This window comes from Oncorhynchus mykiss, chromosome 17, assembly GCF_057628025.1.
Source record: "Oncorhynchus mykiss isolate SJ-2025 chromosome 17, ASM5762802v1, whole genome shotgun sequence".
Lineage (NCBI taxonomy): Eukaryota > Metazoa > Chordata > Actinopteri > Salmoniformes > Salmonidae > Oncorhynchus > Oncorhynchus mykiss.
In genome coordinates this window covers 31,808,450-31,826,297 of record NC_143038.1, presented here as the reverse complement: position 1 = coordinate 31,826,297, position 17,848 = coordinate 31,808,450, and the positions used below count along the sequence as shown (strand labels likewise).

Genomic DNA, 17,848 nt, shown 5'->3' with positions numbered 1-17,848 from the left:
AGGTTTTCTTGGCTGTGTGCTTAGGGTCGTTGTTCTGTTGTAAGGTGAACCTTCGCCCCAGTCTGAGGTCCTGAGCACTCTGAAGTAGGTTTTAATAGAGGATCTCTTTGTACTTTGCGCCGTTCATCTTTCCCTCGAACCTGACTAGTCTCCCAGTCCCTGAAAAACATCCCCACGGCATGATGCTGTCACCACCATGCTTCACCATAGGGATGGTATTGGCTAGGTGATGAGCAGTGCCTGGTTTCCATTCAGGCCAAAGAGTTCAATCTTGGTTTCGTCAGACCAGAGAATCTTGTTTCTCACGGTTTGAGAGTCCTTTAGGTGACCTTTTGGCAAACTCCATGTGGGCTGTCATGTGCCTTTTACTGAGGAGTGGCTTCTGTCTGGCCACTCTACCATAAAGGCTTGATTGGTGTGCTGCAGAGATGGTTGTCCTTCTGGAAAGTTCTCCCATCGCCACAGAGAAACTCTGGAGATCTGTCAGAGTGACCATCTCTGACCAAGGCCCTTCTCCCCCAATTGCTCAGTTTGGTCAAGCGGCCAGCTCTAGGAAGAGTCTTGGTGGTTCCAAACTTCTTCAATTGAAGAATGATGGAGGCCACTGTGTTCTTGGGGACAATCAATGCTGCATAAATGTTTTGATACCCTTCCCCAGATCTGAGCCTTGAAACAATCCTGTCTCTGAGCTATACAGACAATTCCTTTGACCTCATGGCTTGTTTTTTGCTCTGACATGCACTGTCAACTGTGGGACCTTATATAGAGAGGTGTGTGCCTTTCCAAATCATGTCCAATCAATTGAATTTACCACAGGCTGACTCCAATCAAGTTGTAGATCAATGGAAACAGGATGCACATGTGCTCAATTTCAAGTCTCATAGCAAAGGGTCTGAATACTTATGTAAATACATATACACACACATTTGCAAAAATCATTATGGGGTGGTAGTGTGTAAATTGATGAGGGGAAAAAAGTATTTAAATCAATTTTGGATAAGGTTGTAATGTACCAAAATGTGGAAAAAGTCAAGGGGTCTGAATACTTTTCGAATGCACTGTATGCACACGTCCAAAACTACAATATATAAACTGAGAAGATCACATTTTACTCTGCCTGGTTCATATCTGAGGACAATGCAGCTGCAGGTCAGTGGCGAAGTGACCATAGCTGCCATTGGCAACTTCCAGTAATGCAACAATAAACACGGGCTCGATTATTGATCTGTAGCTGAGATGACAGCAACATCAGGTTGACTTTGCGAAGGCAATACACTACCGAAGAGACAGCGAGGGCCTGTATTTTTTTTGTTTACAACTCTCATTCGAGCGCATTCCCATGCAAGACAATGTAATGAGATATTGTGTCAACTCGACAGAGATTTCCCTGCTGTTGTCCAATAATACAAGTTACCGCAGCTACGGAGTTTGGCATGGTTACTCATAAAACCTTTTTCATCTACACAATATATGACAAACACACTCGAATAGTAAACATGCATAAATGTTTATATAACACTGGTATAGAATCCGTCAAATGTGTGCAAACAATAGACTAAAGTGTTATGGATAGCTTGCCATAATATTTAGCTAAGTTATAATTAATGATAAAGAACGCATGCCTTTATATGACATTTACAATTACTTAACTGTTTAATTGTCTTGACACTTTTGATAATGTTTTTAACTGAAATGTAACGGCGCGCGTTTCAAATACACCACTGGCGTGGATTTTAGTCCTACTGTAAATGACAAATAATACACAAAAGTGACCGACAGTGGGACCCCTTTGTCCTAGCTAGCGAAGTATCTAGCTAACGTTAGCTAGTTAGCGATGCAGTTTAGGCAATCTACGGCAGATAAGATACCAAAACACGACGGGCTGACATTCCTGCTCACACGTTGAATGTTTAACGTTACTAACGGGGGTTCTTCCCAAGGGTCAATCATAAACAGCCGTTCTTCTGGTATCATAACATGCTAGCTAACCACAAAGCTTTATCAATTCTAACGAAAATGGCCACACAGCACACAATCCAACCCCCGACATTACTTGTCGGGAAAAAGCCAAACGAAAATAACGAAATAAAGACTGAAAAGCTGGTGTAAACAGACAAATTAATCGGTGACATTACACTTCAAGAGGGACAAGACTATGAAAGGGTTCAAATTGGCTAAAGTATAAAGAAAAACATTGAGCGCCTGAACGAGATTTGCTTTTTATTACCTGCTAACACGATTCACTCAGCCAGCACAAGGTCACGTGATATACGGCGTTGCTGTAGTCGCTCTCCTCTGTGGTCGTGAGAGACAACTGCGCAGACGCGCGTGTTTCCTCCTCTTGGGGTCATTGCCATTCACAACAAGCGATCGATTCGACAGTCTTAGATACAAAAATGTAATTTTTTTTTATAGCCAGGGCCACCTATGTACACTTGGAATAATTGGTCAGTAACACTTATTCGCTTATGCAGCTCGTGACAGAAACCCTGTCTGTACAATTAATTGAACTTCATAATGTACTGTAGGACTTACCAGAAGATACAGACCCTATCATTATGCTTGTTTACACTGAGCTGCACTGGGGTTTGAACGCAAAAATGGTTAGATTTATCTCTTGAAAACCCTTCTCTGTTTGTAGGGTTTTCAGCCCTTACATTCACCCACTCACTATTGGCTTCATGTGAACTACAATCCCGACACTGTGTTTTAATGTTTAGAAACAATAATAATCAATAATCATCCATTTCAAACTGGTTTTCAAAACATATGCTGATATGCCCCTTAAAAAAAGGTTTCACTCCAGATACAAACGTATACAAACGAACAACAACTTACAGACACACAAAAAATAACATCTCATCTGCCCAGATCTGCATGCTCATATCCCTATCCCTAGCACCTGCATTATTGTTTGCCACTTGGCCTTAAATTGTACCAATTCATTTTTATTGGTCACCCATGCCCTTTATCTTTAATATCAGTGAGAAATAATCTTTCAAATTTAAAATATACACTTACTGTGCAATTTTGCACAGATCCACATGGCTGTACGTGTGTGCCTACCTGGTGCCTCCAGATATTTGTGAAGCAAACTTCTCCAATGACATCATCACGTTGCACCACTCGAAAGAAAATGCAACACCTGTCCCTATTAAATTCTAGTGCATATTAGAGTATCCTAGCATCCCTATAGCATCCTAGACCAAACTCAAACTGATATCGTAATTTATTATAGTATTTTTTTAGTTTTTCTCATAACATATTTTCTCATTTCTATTTATTTACACATGTTTTCATTTCTTGTTGTATATGTATTTTTGTGTTCTTCAATGTCTTCCTCAAATAATTGCTGCAACCGAAGCAGAGAATTTGAGAAGAAACAGGCTTTTTAAAAGGTGCAGTCTTGGTTCAGTAGCCAGTCCCTGGACTGCTAAACTAGTTTTTCCAAATGTGTCCCCTACCCATGGGACATTCATTTGTCCTGAGTGCCTCGCACTCCTACACAGTAAAACGGTGCCATGTGAGAGGAAGCGTATATGGCCATCTGCCACTCCTGTACATGTCAGTAAAATGAAAAAGGCCACCAAATGTAAGAATATCGAATAAAAACACAGATTTTAAGGAGCATGTTACAAACTGGACTTTGGCTATGTGTAGGAACACTTTGTAGAGATGATCATTCAATTAAACAACTGCATTCCTTATTTTGCCATTGCATTTCTTCATGGAAATTGGAAAGAACCGAGACAATCCAGCCAGACTACACGGTGAGATTAATCTTCTCTATCATGTCATCCACCATTGCCTCTGTGGCTGAGACAGTGAGCATCAGAATTGGGCAACAAGCTATTAAGATGACCCTGACGGCAGGCACCTTCAAATATGTCTCCCTTAAGGATTTGCCCCTGTGATGCAGTTAAATTGTTTAACAATTACATCTCTCCAATGTTGTTTTTAAGTGTGATGTATGATTTAGCTGTTGGGCTCTCCTTTTTATGTTTGTGTGCGTACATACAGTATTACCGTTTATCTGAAACCAGAGTTACTTTGGTGAAACTCATTGCATTAATAGTAATAAAGAATGGTATGTTATTGAAAGATGTCACACGCTTAGGTATAGTTCTCTGCAGGGGTGGGAATTATGGTGTCAAAGAATGTGTTAAGTGTTTACAGATACGGCATGTACTTGAGTTGCATGATGTGCTTGCAAGAGACAAATGACATCAATACGTTTATATATTTTTTTACTCTAAATGTCATGCAGTGCACCTTGTCCACGGCCAGGAGGCATATCCTGTCCTTGATGGTCCTCAGCCAGGACCACCACTGGTCGATGAACAGGCTTTCAGGAGAGATAAAGATCAGCTGCACCGGACCATCAGGAATTCCTGCCCAAAGAATAGACAAAACAAGTAGATGTGATCGATAGATAGATCGATACAGATGTATTGTTGGATCTTACTCTGTGCAGTGTCCTTTGTCATGTCACCATGAACGGCAGCAGCAGACACTCCAAGGACCGTGTTGTTCTCCAGGTTGAAGCTGATTAGTAATTGCACAAAATCACCTTTGATTGTAATGCAATCATCCGGCAGTGACGTGTAGATGGAAAGTTTGTGCAGTAATATGGATCTGATTTCCTGTCTACTTTAAGATACTTCTCTTTTACTGCGGCTCTTTAATTATTTGTTACTTTTATTTTTTGTATTTTTTTGTGGTATTTTTCTTAAAACTGCATTGTTAGTTAAGGGCTTGTAATGTGTTGTATTCGGTGGATGTGACAAATACAATTTGATTTGATTTGAAATATGTTTAATTTCATGGCATATAGAAATGTTGTCGTAAATCATGTCTGATGTACATTCCTCTATACAACATGTGCTCACCTTTTCCATTAATGCGCCAAATAACCCAAAACATGCACTGTTGCAGTAGCCAGTTAGCAAGATTGCACAGACACTTTAGCCATTTAAGAGGTTCCTCAAGACCTCTTTTTGTTGTAGTCTGAGCATGTATATCTTGGAGAATGCTATTAAATTCTTCCGCTTACATTCCATTGTCGTATGTCTTTTCTAAACATTTTTGTGTGGATACAGGACCCATTGTGCTACAAATGCTACAGCAAGTGTATATTTTTATTGAAGTAAATATTTCCTCGCTAATATGAAAGATATGCTCCTTATGTTTCCAAAACAGTAGTGCAAGCAATGCGTGTTAACGTTGAGACCGAGTGTCAGGACTCTTAACGAAAGAGCACCCCCTTAAAGAAGATACTACAGTCAATAGGCGCTTAAGCAGTTGGCTTCTATGAATGGGTAGGTTACATCAAAGACATCGTGGAGCTAACGCAAGATATAGGTTGGAAAACATACCTCAATGCAGTGATGGGATATGCCATTGTACTCCAAATTTCACCTTTATCCACACTTATACATCAAGAAGATTGAAATACTACCAGTTTTCTATGAAAACTGCCATTTTCATCCTCATGCTAGCTAGCAGTAGCCACAGCAGCCATTTTGGTATGAAGATGGAGCTGCAGTAGATAGCAACCGTTTTTCGGGCTCCTGGCCAATTATGCTATTTTGTGTGTATTTTTATGCTGACCTTAACTTTTCTTGTAAATAATATTTCCGACATAATTCCCTATGACAGGAAACAGCTTTCGGACATCCGAACAGCGATCACTAACCTCAATTTGGATGAAGATTTCTACTTCAGCGAGTCGGCAGCTGTGGATGTACTGCTTATTCCAGACCAGGCCCTAATTCCGGGACTTGAAAGAGGAAGAGACGACACATGAGAGGCAAACAAGAGGGCTGCCTGACAAGACTACGTTGGCAAGTAAATAAACACCCTCTACCCTCCATTCTATTGGCGAACGTACAATCACTAGAGAACAAACTGGACGAGCTTCGTTCTTGACTATCCTATCAACGGGACCTGATGAACTGTAATATTCTATTTTTCTCTGAGTCGTGGCTGAACAAGAACACGGATAATATTTACTTCTAGATGGTTTTTCTATGCATTGTCAATACCAAATGGCAGATTTGGGTAAGGTTAATGGGGGAGGTGTGTGTCTCTTTGTTAACAACAGCTGGTGCGCAACCAAAAACAACAGCGTATCTGCATGGAGAGAGTCTCCTTGATGTATGGGGGAAAGGTGTGTTTATCCCCAGGACACACCCAAGCCCAGGTGTGTCCCATTTCGCTGACAACCCTCCCAGCTCCGCCCACCGACATCCTATTAAGGGAAACAAGAGCAGAGAGAAAGAATTTGGCAGACCGAGTGGGAGGGTCGTCACAAAATCCCAACCAGAACCGAGCCATCAAAGAGTCACAATGCCAATACAGGACTAACATTGAATGCTACTACTCCGACTGTGGCGCTCGTCGGATGTGGCAGGGCTTGCAAATTATCACGTCTTTCAAAGGGAAACCAAGCCGCAAGCTGCCCAGTTACACAAGCCTACCAGACAGCATAACTTCCTTTTATGCTCGTTTCGAGGCAAGCAAAACTAACCCATGAATGAGAGCACCAGCTGTTCCGGACAACTGTGAAGTTTCTTTACTGACATTTTCAACCTCTACCTGACACAGTCTGTAATACCTACATGTTTCAAGCAGATCACCTTAGTCCCTGTGCCCAAGAACACCAAGGTAACCTGTCTAAATTACTTTTGCCCATAGCACCTACATCTGTAGCCATTAAATGCTTTGAAAAGCTGGTCATGGCTCACATCAACACCATCATCCTAGACACACTGGATCCACTCCAATTCGCATACTGCCCCAACAGATCCACATATGAAGCAATCTCTATTGCACTCCACCCTGCCCTCTCCCACCTGGAAAACAGAAACACCTATGTGAGAATGCTGTTTATTGACTAATAGCTCAGCATTCAACACTACAGTGCCCTCCAAGGTCATCACTAAGCTCAGGACCCTGGTACTGAACATCTCCCTCTGCAACTGGATCCTGGACGGTCCGACCCCAAGTTGAGAGGGTAGGCAACAACACATCCGCCATGCTGACCCTCAACACGGGGGCCCCTTCTGCGTAGCCACGCACGACTCAAACACCATCATTAAGTTTGCTAACGACACAGCGGTGGTTGGCCTGAACACCGACAATGATGAGACAGCCTATAGGGAGGTCAGTGACCTAGCAGAACAACCTCTCCCTCAACGTCAGCAAGACAAAGGAGCTGATCGTGGACTACAGGAAAGAAAGGGATGAGCACGGCCCCCTCCACATCGATGGGGCTGTAGTGGAGCGGGGCGAGAGCCTCGGTGTCCACATCACTAAGGAATGATCATGGTCCACACACATCAATAGTCCACACACATCAATACTGTTGTGAAAAGGGCACAACAACGCCTCTTCCCCCTCAGGAGGCTGAAAAGATTTGGCATGGGCCCTCAGATCCTCAAAAAATTATACAGTTGCACCCTTGAGAGCATCTCGACTGGCTGCATCACCGCTTGGTATGGAAACCGCTTGGCATCAGACTGCAAGGCGTTACAGAGGGAAGTGTGTACGACCAAGTACAATGCATTTGGAAAGTATTCAGATCCCTTGACTTTTTCCACATTTTGCTACGTTACAGCCTTATTCTACAATGGATTACATTTTTTAAATCCTCAGCAATTTACACACAACACCCCTTAATGAAAAAGTGAAAACGGGGTTTGGATTTTTCTGCCAATTTATAACAACACTTATTTACATAAGTATTCAGACCCTTTGCTATGAGACTTGAAATTGAGCTCAGGTGCACCCTGTTTCCATTGATCATCCTTGAGATGTTTCTACAACTTGATTGGAGTCCACCTCTGGTAAATTCAATTGATTGAATATAATTTGGAAAGGCACACACCTGTCTATATATGGTCCCACAGTTGACAGTGCATGTCAGAGCAAAAACCAAGCCATGAGGTCGAAGGAATTGTCCGTAGAGCTCCGAGACAGGATTGTGTCGAGGCTGACATCTGAGGAAGGGTACCAAAACATTCCTGCAGCATTGAAGGTCCCCAAGAACACAGTGGCCTCCATCATTCTTAAATGGAAGAAGTTTGGAACCACCAAGACTCTTCCTAGAGCTGGCTGCCCTGCCAAACTGAGCAATCGGGGGAGAAGGGCCTTGGTCAGGGAGGTGACCAATAACACGATGGTCACTCTGACAGAGCTCCAGAGTGCCTCTGTGGAGATGGGAGAAACATCCATAAGGACAACCATCTCTGCAGCACTCCACCAATCAGGCCTTTATGGGAGACTGGCCAGACGGAAGCCACTCCTCAGTAAAAGGCACATGACAGCCCGCTTGGAGTTTGCCAAAAGGCACCTAAAGGCCCTCAGACCTGATGAAACCAAGATTCAACTCGAGAGAAAGATGAACGGAGTCTAGTACAGAGAAATCCTTGATGAAAACCTGCTCCAGAGCACTCAGGACCTCAGACTAAGGCAAATGTTCACTTTCCAACAGGACAACAACCCTAAGCACACAGGCAAGACAACGCAGGAGTGGCTTCGGGACAAGTCTCTGAATGTCGTTAAGTGGCCCAGCCAGAGCCCAGACTTGACCTCGATCGAACATCTCTGGAGAGATCTGAAAATAGCTGTGCAGTAACGCTCTGCATCCAACCTGACAGAGCTTGAGAGAATCTGCAGAGAAAAATGGGAGAAACTTCCCAAATACAGATGTGCCAGCTTATAGTGTCATACCCAAGAAGGTTTGACGCTGTAATTGCTGTCAAAGGTGCTTCAACAAAGTACTGAGTAAAGTGTCTGAATACTTATGCATATTTCAGTTTTTTTTATTTATATACATTTGCAAACATTTCAAAAAAACTGTTTTTTACTTTGTCATTATGGGGTATTGTGTGTAGCTTGATGAGGAAGAAAAAAAAACAATTTAATCAATTTTAGAGTAAGGTTGGAACCTAAAGAAATGTGAAAAAAGTCAAGGGGTCTGAATTCTTTCAGAAGGCACTGTATATCACTGGTGCCGAGCTCCCTGCCATTCCAGGACATCTATATTAGGCTGTGTCAGAGGAAGGCCATAAAAATGGTCAAAGACTCCAGCCTCCCAAGTCATAGACTGTTTTCTCTGCTACCCCATGGCAAGCTGTACCAATGCACCAAGTCTGGAACCAACAGGACCCTGAACAGCTTTCACCCCCAAGCCCTATGACTGCTAAATAGTTAGTCCGGGTAAACTATTGGTTAACTAGTTAACTATCTGCATTTCAACTTTTTTGCACTAACTCTTTTGACTCATCACATACGCTACTGTTTATTATCTATCCTCTTGCCTAGTCACTTTACATGTACATATAGTGCCTTCAGAAAGTATACCTGTTGACTTATTCCACATTTTGTTGTGTTAGAGCCTGAATTCAAAATGTATTAAATAGATTTTTTTCTGACCCATCTCACACAATATTCCATGATAGTAACGTGAAAACATGTTTTTCAAAATTTTTGCAAATGTATTGAAAATCTAATTTACATAAGTATTCACACTCCTGAGTCAACACATGATAGAATCACCTTTGGCAGCGATTACAGCTGTGAGTCTTCCCGGATAAGTCTCTAAGAGCTATCCACACCTGGATTGTTCAATATTTGCACATTATTCTTTATAAAATTATTCAAACTCTGTCAAGTTCGTTGTTGATTATTGCTAAACAGCCATTTTCCATAGATTTTCAAAACAAAATTATAATTCAATGTCATCTTGGTTAGCAACTCCAGTGTATATTTTGCCTGGTGTTTTAGGTTATTGTCCTTCTGAAAGGTGAATTTGTCTCCCAGTGTCTGTTGAAAAGCAGACTGAACCAGGTTTTCCTCTAGGATTTTGCCTGTGCTTAGTTCTCTTCCGATTATTTTTTTTGTTATAAAAAAAAATCTAGTCCTTGCCGATGATAAACATACCCATAACATGACACAGTCACCACCATGATTGAAAACATGAAGAGTGGTACTCAGTGATGTGTTGTGTTAGATATGTATTCAGAACATAGTTTGCAGTTTTACTTTAGTGCCTTATTGCAAACAGGAATATATTTATTCTGAACATACTTCCTTATTTTCACAATCAATTAGGTCAGTAATGTGGAGTAACTAGAATGTTGTTGATCCATCCTCAGTTTTCTCCTATCACAGCCATTAAACTCTGTAACTGTTTTAAAGTCACCATTGGCCTCATGGTGAAATCCCTGAGTGGTTACCTTCCTCTCCGGCAACCGAGTAAGGAAGGGCGCCTGTATCTTTCAGCCTCATATTGATACACCATCCAAAGTGTAATTTTAAACTTCACCATTCTCAAAGGGATATTCCAGGTCTGCTTTTTTAGGGGCCCTTCTTTACGAGGCATTTGAAAACCTCCCTGGTCTTTGTGGTTGAATCTGTGTTTGGAATTCACTGCTCGACCAAGAGGCCTTATGTGTATAAATAAGCATTTTGCAACACTATAAGCATTTCGCTACACTCGCAATAACATCTGCTAACCATCTGTACGTGACCAATAAAATGTGATTTGATTTGGGTGTAGGGTACAGAGATGAGGTAGTCATTCAAAAATCATGTTAAACACAGTCCATGCAATTTATTGTGACTTAAGCAAATGTTTTATTCCCGAACTTACTTAGGCTTGCCATAACAAATGGATTGAATACTTATTGACTCAAGACATTTCAGCTTTTCATTTTAAATTAATAAAATAAAAAAATCTGTGACACAAAATCTCAATTTAATCAATTTTCAATTCAGGCTATATATAACACAACAAAATGTGGAAAATGTAAAGAAGTGTGAATACTTTCTGAAGGCATTGTATCTACACTGAACAAAAACATAAATACAACATGTTTCATGATCTGAAATAAAAAATCCCAGAAATTTTTCATACACACAAAAAGCTAATTTCTCTCACATTTAGTGCACAAATTTGTTTACATCCCTGTTAGTGAGCATTTCACCTTTGCCAAGATAATCCATCCACCTGACAGGTGTGGCATATAATGAAGATGATTAAACAGCATGATAATTACACAGGTGCACCTTGTGTTGGGGATAATAAAAGGCCACTCCAAAGATGTCTCAAGTTTTGAGGGAGTGTGGAATTGGCATGCTTGACTGCAGGAATGTCCACAGGGGCTTTGAACTGAATGTTCATTTCTCTACCATATGCTGCCTCAAACATCTTTTTAGAGAATTTGGCAGTACATCCAACCAGCCTCACAACCACAGAGCAGGTGTTACCACACCAGCCCAGGATCTCCACATCCGGCTTCTTCACCTGTGGGATCGTCTGAGGTGGGAGGGGGGAATTCATTCTGATTGGCTAGCTCACAAGTGGGTGGGATATGCCCTCCAGGGTCCACTCGTGGCTGCACCCCTGCCCAGTCATGTGAAATGCATAGATTTGGGCCAAATGAATATATTTCAATGGATTGATTTCCTTATATGAACTGTAACTCAGTAAAATCTTTTCAATTATTGCATGTTGTGTTTATATTTTTGTTCCGTAAATACTGGAGAAATAGTACAAGTCAAAAAGTACCAGTCACAAGTTTGGACACACCGACTCATTCAAGGGTTTTTCTTTATATTTACTGTTTTCTACATTGTAGAATAATAGTGAAGACATCAAAACTATGAAATAACACATATGGAATCATGTAGTGACCAAACAAGTGTTAAACAAATATATTTGAGATTCTTCAAAGTAGCCACCCTTTGCCTTGAGTAAAGCTTTGCACACTCTTGGCATCCTCTCAACCAGTTTCACCTGGAATACTTTTCCAACAGTCTTGAAGGAGTTCCCACATATGCTAATCACTTGTTGGCTACTTTTTTCTTCACTCTGCGGTCCAACTCATCCCAAACCATCTCAATTGGGTTGAAGCCAGGTCATCTAATGCAGCACTCCATCACTCTCCTTCTTGGTCAAATAGGCCTTAGACAGCCTGGAGGTGTGTTGGATCATTGTCCTGTTGAAAACAAATGATAGTCCCACAAAGCGCAAACCAGATGGGATAGCGTATCACTGCAAAATGCTGTGGTAGCTATGCTGGTTAATTGTGCCTTGAATTATAAATAAATCACTGACAGTGTCACCAGTAAAGCACCCCCACACCTTTTCCTACATGCTTCACGGTGGGAACCACACATGCGGAGATAATACGTTCACCTACTCTGCATCTCACAAAGACACAGCGGTTGGAACCAGAAATCTCAAATTTGAACTCATCAGAACAAAGGACAAAGTTCCACGTGTCTAATGTCCATTGCTCATGTATCTTGGCCCAAGCAAGTCTATTTTTATTGGTGTCCTTTAGTAGTGGTTTCGTTGCAGCAATTTGACCATGAAGGCCTGCGTCACGCAGTCTCCTCTGAACAGTTGATGTTGAGATGTGTCTGTTACTTGAACTCTATGAAACATTTATTTGGGCTCCAATCTGAGCTGCAGTTAACTCTAATAAACTCTGGGTCTTCCTTTCCTGTGGCGATCCTCATGAGATCCAATTTCAACATAGCGCTTGATGGTTTTGGTGACTGGACTTGAAGAAACTTCAAAAGTTCTTGACATTTTCTGCATTGACTGACCTTCTTGTCTTAAAGTAATGATGGACTGTCATTTCTCTATGCTTATTTGAGCTGTTCTTGCCATAACGTGGACTTGGTCTTTTACCAAATAGGGCTATCTTCTGTATACCACCCTACCTTGTCACAACACAACTGATTGGCTCAATCGGATTAAGAAGGAAAGAAATTCCACAATGAACTTTTCACAAAGTACACCTGTTAATTGAAATGCATTCCAGGTTACTACCTCCTCAAGCTGGTTGAGAGAATGCCAAGAGTGTGCAAAGCTGTTGTTTCATAGTTTGGATGTCTTCACTATTATTCTACAATGTAGAAAATAGTAAATATAAAGAAAAACCCTGCAATCAGTAAATGTGTCCAAACTTTTTACTGGTACTGTATATCAAGATACTTTTGAACCTCTATAGCTGACTCTGCTGGTGGAAAACAATAAATGCACTGAAGCGTACAGATTCCTGTCCTTTCCTGCCTAAGCAAGTTCTGTCTGACTATGGCATCATAACTGAGAAGAATGGGATAAGTTACACTTTTAATCATAATTTTATCTTGGCAGGTTTTTTATTTGAGAGAAACAGTGTCAATTGACTACTCTTCCCTCTGCCAGCCTCTAGCTGACTCAACGGTTAACCCGTCAGTCAACCTCTAGTCAATCTTTGTTTTCATTTTAACAATTTACTATCTGTGATGTGCTAGATGCCTTGCTTCAGATTGATGTAAAAAGAAAATCAACTGGAGCTGATATGCTTGATCCAATTTGCTGCAGCTCTCTGCACCCGATTGCTGAATTTTATAAATCATATTTTTTACCTGACGATTACAGCATATCTGGTACTATCCCCAAGGTTTGAAAGGCGTCCAATGCACTCCCCCTTCACAAAGGTGGTGACCCTTGTGAACTAAATCATTATCGTGCTATTTCTAAACTTTCTTGCCTAGCTAAAATATTTGAATCTTTGATTAATTCTCAGCTAAGAACTTTCTTATCATTGAAATGTATTCTTAATGTACATCAGTTGGGTTTTAGACCAGGTCATAGCACTATCTCTGCTGCATCCCTAGTTATAAATTATGTGGTTAACTGTATGGATAAAAGGCAACATTGTGCTGCCCTCTTCATTGACCTGTCAAAGGCTTTCAATACTGTTGATCACTCACTGATAATCAGAGGCTGGTTTAAAAATTATTTGACATACAGTATGGAACTCAATGTATATCTACTGATGGTGTTAAATCAGGTTTCCTGGATATTACAAAACAATTCTGGGTCCTGTACTTTTTACTGATTACATGAACAATATCTAATCTGTAAAAAATTGTAACCTGCACTTGTATGGCGATGATACTGTTGTGTATGCTATTGCCCCAACGGTCGACCAGGCTCTAACTGAACTAGTCTGCATTCATTATATTACAGAAAAACTTTATTGACCTGAAATTAGTACTGAATACAGGTAAAACTAAATACAGTATATGCTGTTCTCTAGAGCGCATAAAAATAAGTCTGATGATTTAAGCATGCAGTTGAAGTCAGAAGTTTACATACACTTAGGTTGGAGTCATTAAAACCTTTTTAACCACTCCACAAATGTCTTGTTAACAAACTATAGTTTTGGAAAATCACTTAGGACATCTACTTTGTGCATGACACAAAGTTGTTTACAGACAGATTATTTCACTTAAAATTCACTGTATCACAATTCCAGTGGGTCAGAGGTACACTAAGTTGACTGTGCCTTTAAACAGCTTTGAAAATTCCAGAAAATGATGTAATGGCTTTAGAAGCTTCTGATAGGCTAATTGACATAATTTGAGTCAATTGGAGGTGTACCTGTGGAAGTATTTCAAGGCCTACCTTCAAACTCAGTGCCTCATTACTTGACATCATGGGAAAATCTAAAGAAATCTGCCAAGAAAAAATTGCTACAAAAAAATTGTAGACCTCCACAAGTCTGGTTCATCCTTGGGAGCAATTTCCAAACGCCTGAAGATACCACGTTCATCTGTACAAACAATAGTACGCAAGTATAAACACCATGGGACCACGCAACTGTCATACCGCTCAGAAAGGAGACGCATTCTGTCTCTTGGAGATTAATGTACTTTGGTGCAAAAAGTGCCAATCAATCCCAGAACAACAGGAAAAGACCTTGTGAAGATGCTGGAGGAAACAGATACAAAAGTATCGCTATCCACAGTAAAATTAGTCCTATACCGACATAACCTGAAAGGCCGCTCAGCAAGGAGGAAGCCACTGCTCCAAAACCGTCAGACTACAGTTTGCAACTGCACATGGGGACAACAAATAAAGATCTTACTTTTTGGAGAAATGTCCTCTGGTCTGATGAAACAAAAATATAACTGTTTGGCCATAATGACCATTGTTATGTTTGGAGGAAAATGGGGGATGCTTGTAAGCCAAAGAACACCATCCCAACCGTGAAGCACGGGGGTGGCAGCATCATGTTGTGGGGGTGCTTTGCTGCAAGAGGGACTGGTGCTCTTCACAAAATATATGGCATCATGTGGAAGGAATATTATATTGATATATTGAAGCAAAATCTCAAGACATCTGTCAGAAAGTTAAAGCTTGGTTGCAAAATTGTCTTTTAAATGGACAATGATCCCAAGCATACTTCCAAAGTTGTGCCAAAATGGCTGAAGGTCAACAAAGTCAAGGTATTGGAGTGGCCATCACAAATCCCTGACCTCAATCCTATAGAAAGTTTGTGGGCAGAACTGAAAGTGTGTGCGAGCAAGGAGGCCAACAAAACCTGACTCAGTTAGACCAGCTCTGTCAGATGGAATGGGCCAAAATTCACCCAACTTATTGTGGGAAGCTTGTTGAAGGCTACCCGACACGTTTGACCGAAGTTAAACAATTTAAAGGCAATGCTACCAAATACTGATTGAGTGTATGTAAACTTCTGACCCACTGGGAATGTGATGAAAGAAATAAAAGCTGAAATAAATCCCTCTGCTATTATTCTGACATTTCACATTCTTAAAATAAAGTGGTGATCCTAACTGACCTAAGACATGGAATTTTTACTCTGATTAAATGTCAGGAATTGTGAAAAGCTGAGTTTAAATGTATTTGGGTAAGGTGTATGTAAACTTCAGACTTCAACTGTATAAAAGCAATAGATACCATTAATAGGAAGGCCTAGAAGCATCTTATTTGGTGAGCTACCGAGTCGCAAGGACAGGCAAACCCCATGCTATTGTGGAGGACTTAATTCTTCCTGCTCCTGCGGATATGGCTTAGACAACGCTGGGGGAAAGGTCCCCAAAAAACTATAGACAATGTCTTCATCAAACAACACTGTTTCACAACACATCAGTGACATGGTAGGAGATGTTTTGAAACAATTACTGCTTCGCATACAAGCCAGTGAATTATATGCGTTACAGCTGGATGAGTCAACAGACGTGGCGGGCCTAGCACAGCTCCTGGTATATGTCCATTACGTTTATGGTGGGTCAATTAAGGTAGACATCCTCTTCTGCAAAGCACTGGAAACCAGGACAACATGAGAGGTTATTTTTAAAGTACTGGACAGCTTTGTGACATCAAATAGACTTGGGTGGTCAAGATGTATTGGTATCTGTACTGATGGCGCAAAAGCCATGACAGGGAGACATAGTGGAGTGGTAACAGGTGTGCAAGCAGTTGCTCCCGACACCACGTGGGTACACTGCAGCATCCACCAAGAGGCTCTTGCTGCCAAGGGAATGCCTGACAGCTTGAAAGACATTTTGGATACTTAAGCAAGGCCCCTGAACTCTCGTGTATTTTCTGCATTATGCAAAATGGGTAGCGACCATGTTATGCTTTTACAACAAGTGCTCTGGTTATCAAGGGGCAAAGTATTGACACGTTTAAAAAAAATTGAGAGACGGACTTAAAGTTTTCTTTACTGACCATAATTTTCACTTGTCTGACTGCTTGCATGATGACGAGTTTCTCACACGACTGGCCTATATGGGTGATGTTTATTCTCGCCTGAATGATCTGAATCTAGGATTACAGGGACTCTCCACAACTATATTCAATGTGCGGGACAAAATTGAGGCTATGATTAAGAAGTTGGAGCTCTTTCCTGTCTGTATTAACAAGGACAACACATAGGTCTTTCCATCATTGTATGATTTTTTGTATGCAAATGTCTCAAGCTTACGGACAATGTCAAATGTGATATAGCAAAGTATGTACCTGAGTACCTGAGTGAGCTGGGTGCGCAATTACGCAGCTACTTTCCCGAAACGGACGACACAAACTGGATTCGTTATCCCCTTCATGCCCTGCCTCCAGTCCACTTACGATATCTGAACAAGAGATCCTCATCAAAATTGCAACAAGCGGTTCTGTGAAAATGGAATTTAAATCAGAAGCCACTGCCAGATTTCTGGATAGGGATGCGCTCAAGAGTTTCTTGCCTTGGCAAATAGCGCTGTGAATACACTGATGCCCTTGGCAACCACGTACCTATGTGAGAGTGGATTCTCTGCCCTCACTAGCATGAAAACTAAATACAAGCACAGACTGTGTGGAAAATTATTTAAGACTTAGACTCCCTCCAATACAACCCAACATTGCAGTTATGTGCATCCTTTCAAGCACACCCTTCTCATTAACCTATGGTGAGTTATTCACAATTGTTGAACAAATAAGGTTTTGCATGTAAGATGGCTAAATAAAGAGCAAAATTATGTATTATTATTTGTGCCCTGGTCCTATAAGAGCTCTTTGTCACTTCCCACGAGCCGGGTTGTGACAAAAACTCACACTCATGTTTAATAAATGTATCGTATAGCGTGTGTGTGGCAGGCCTACAATGATGGCAAAAAACAACATTTGAGAGTGCGCTGACCCTGGTGCTAGAGGGGGTACGCAGCTGGAGGCTAAATGTTTGAAGGGGTACGGGACTATAAAAAGTTTGGGAACCACTGCAAGTCTGGGGCAATTCACAAAGCTGATTTGAGGACCTTCACTGATGTTTTTTTATTTATTTATGACCAAGTTTTTCTGCTTGCATTTTGTATTTAACGTGTGTACTTTCTGTAATTTAGGGCTCATCTGTAAATAAGACCATGGTCTCAGTATGACTCCCCAAAACATTTTTGTTCAGTGTACCTCAATTACTTTGCACACCTGCACACAAACTCGGTACTGGTACCCCGTGTATATAGCCAAATCATTGTTACTCATGCATTTATTACTTGTGTT

At 41.1% G+C, this 17,848-nt stretch overlaps 1 protein-coding gene across 2 annotated transcripts in view; it reads right to left on the bottom strand.

Annotated features, from left to right (window-relative positions):
• The window catches only part of ubap2a (ubiquitin associated protein 2a), a 40,863-nt gene extending 38,551 nt beyond the window's left edge, over positions 1–2,312 (bottom strand). Inside the window, exon 1 of one of the 2 annotated variants that reach the window (XM_036949998.2) lies at positions 2,228–2,312. The gene's annotated coding sequence lies outside the window, so the exon portion shown is untranslated. The remainder of the gene's footprint in view (positions 1–2,227) is intronic. The other variant, XM_036949999.2, reaches the window with a different exon arrangement.
• Positions 2,313–17,848: the final 15,536 nt, after the last annotated feature.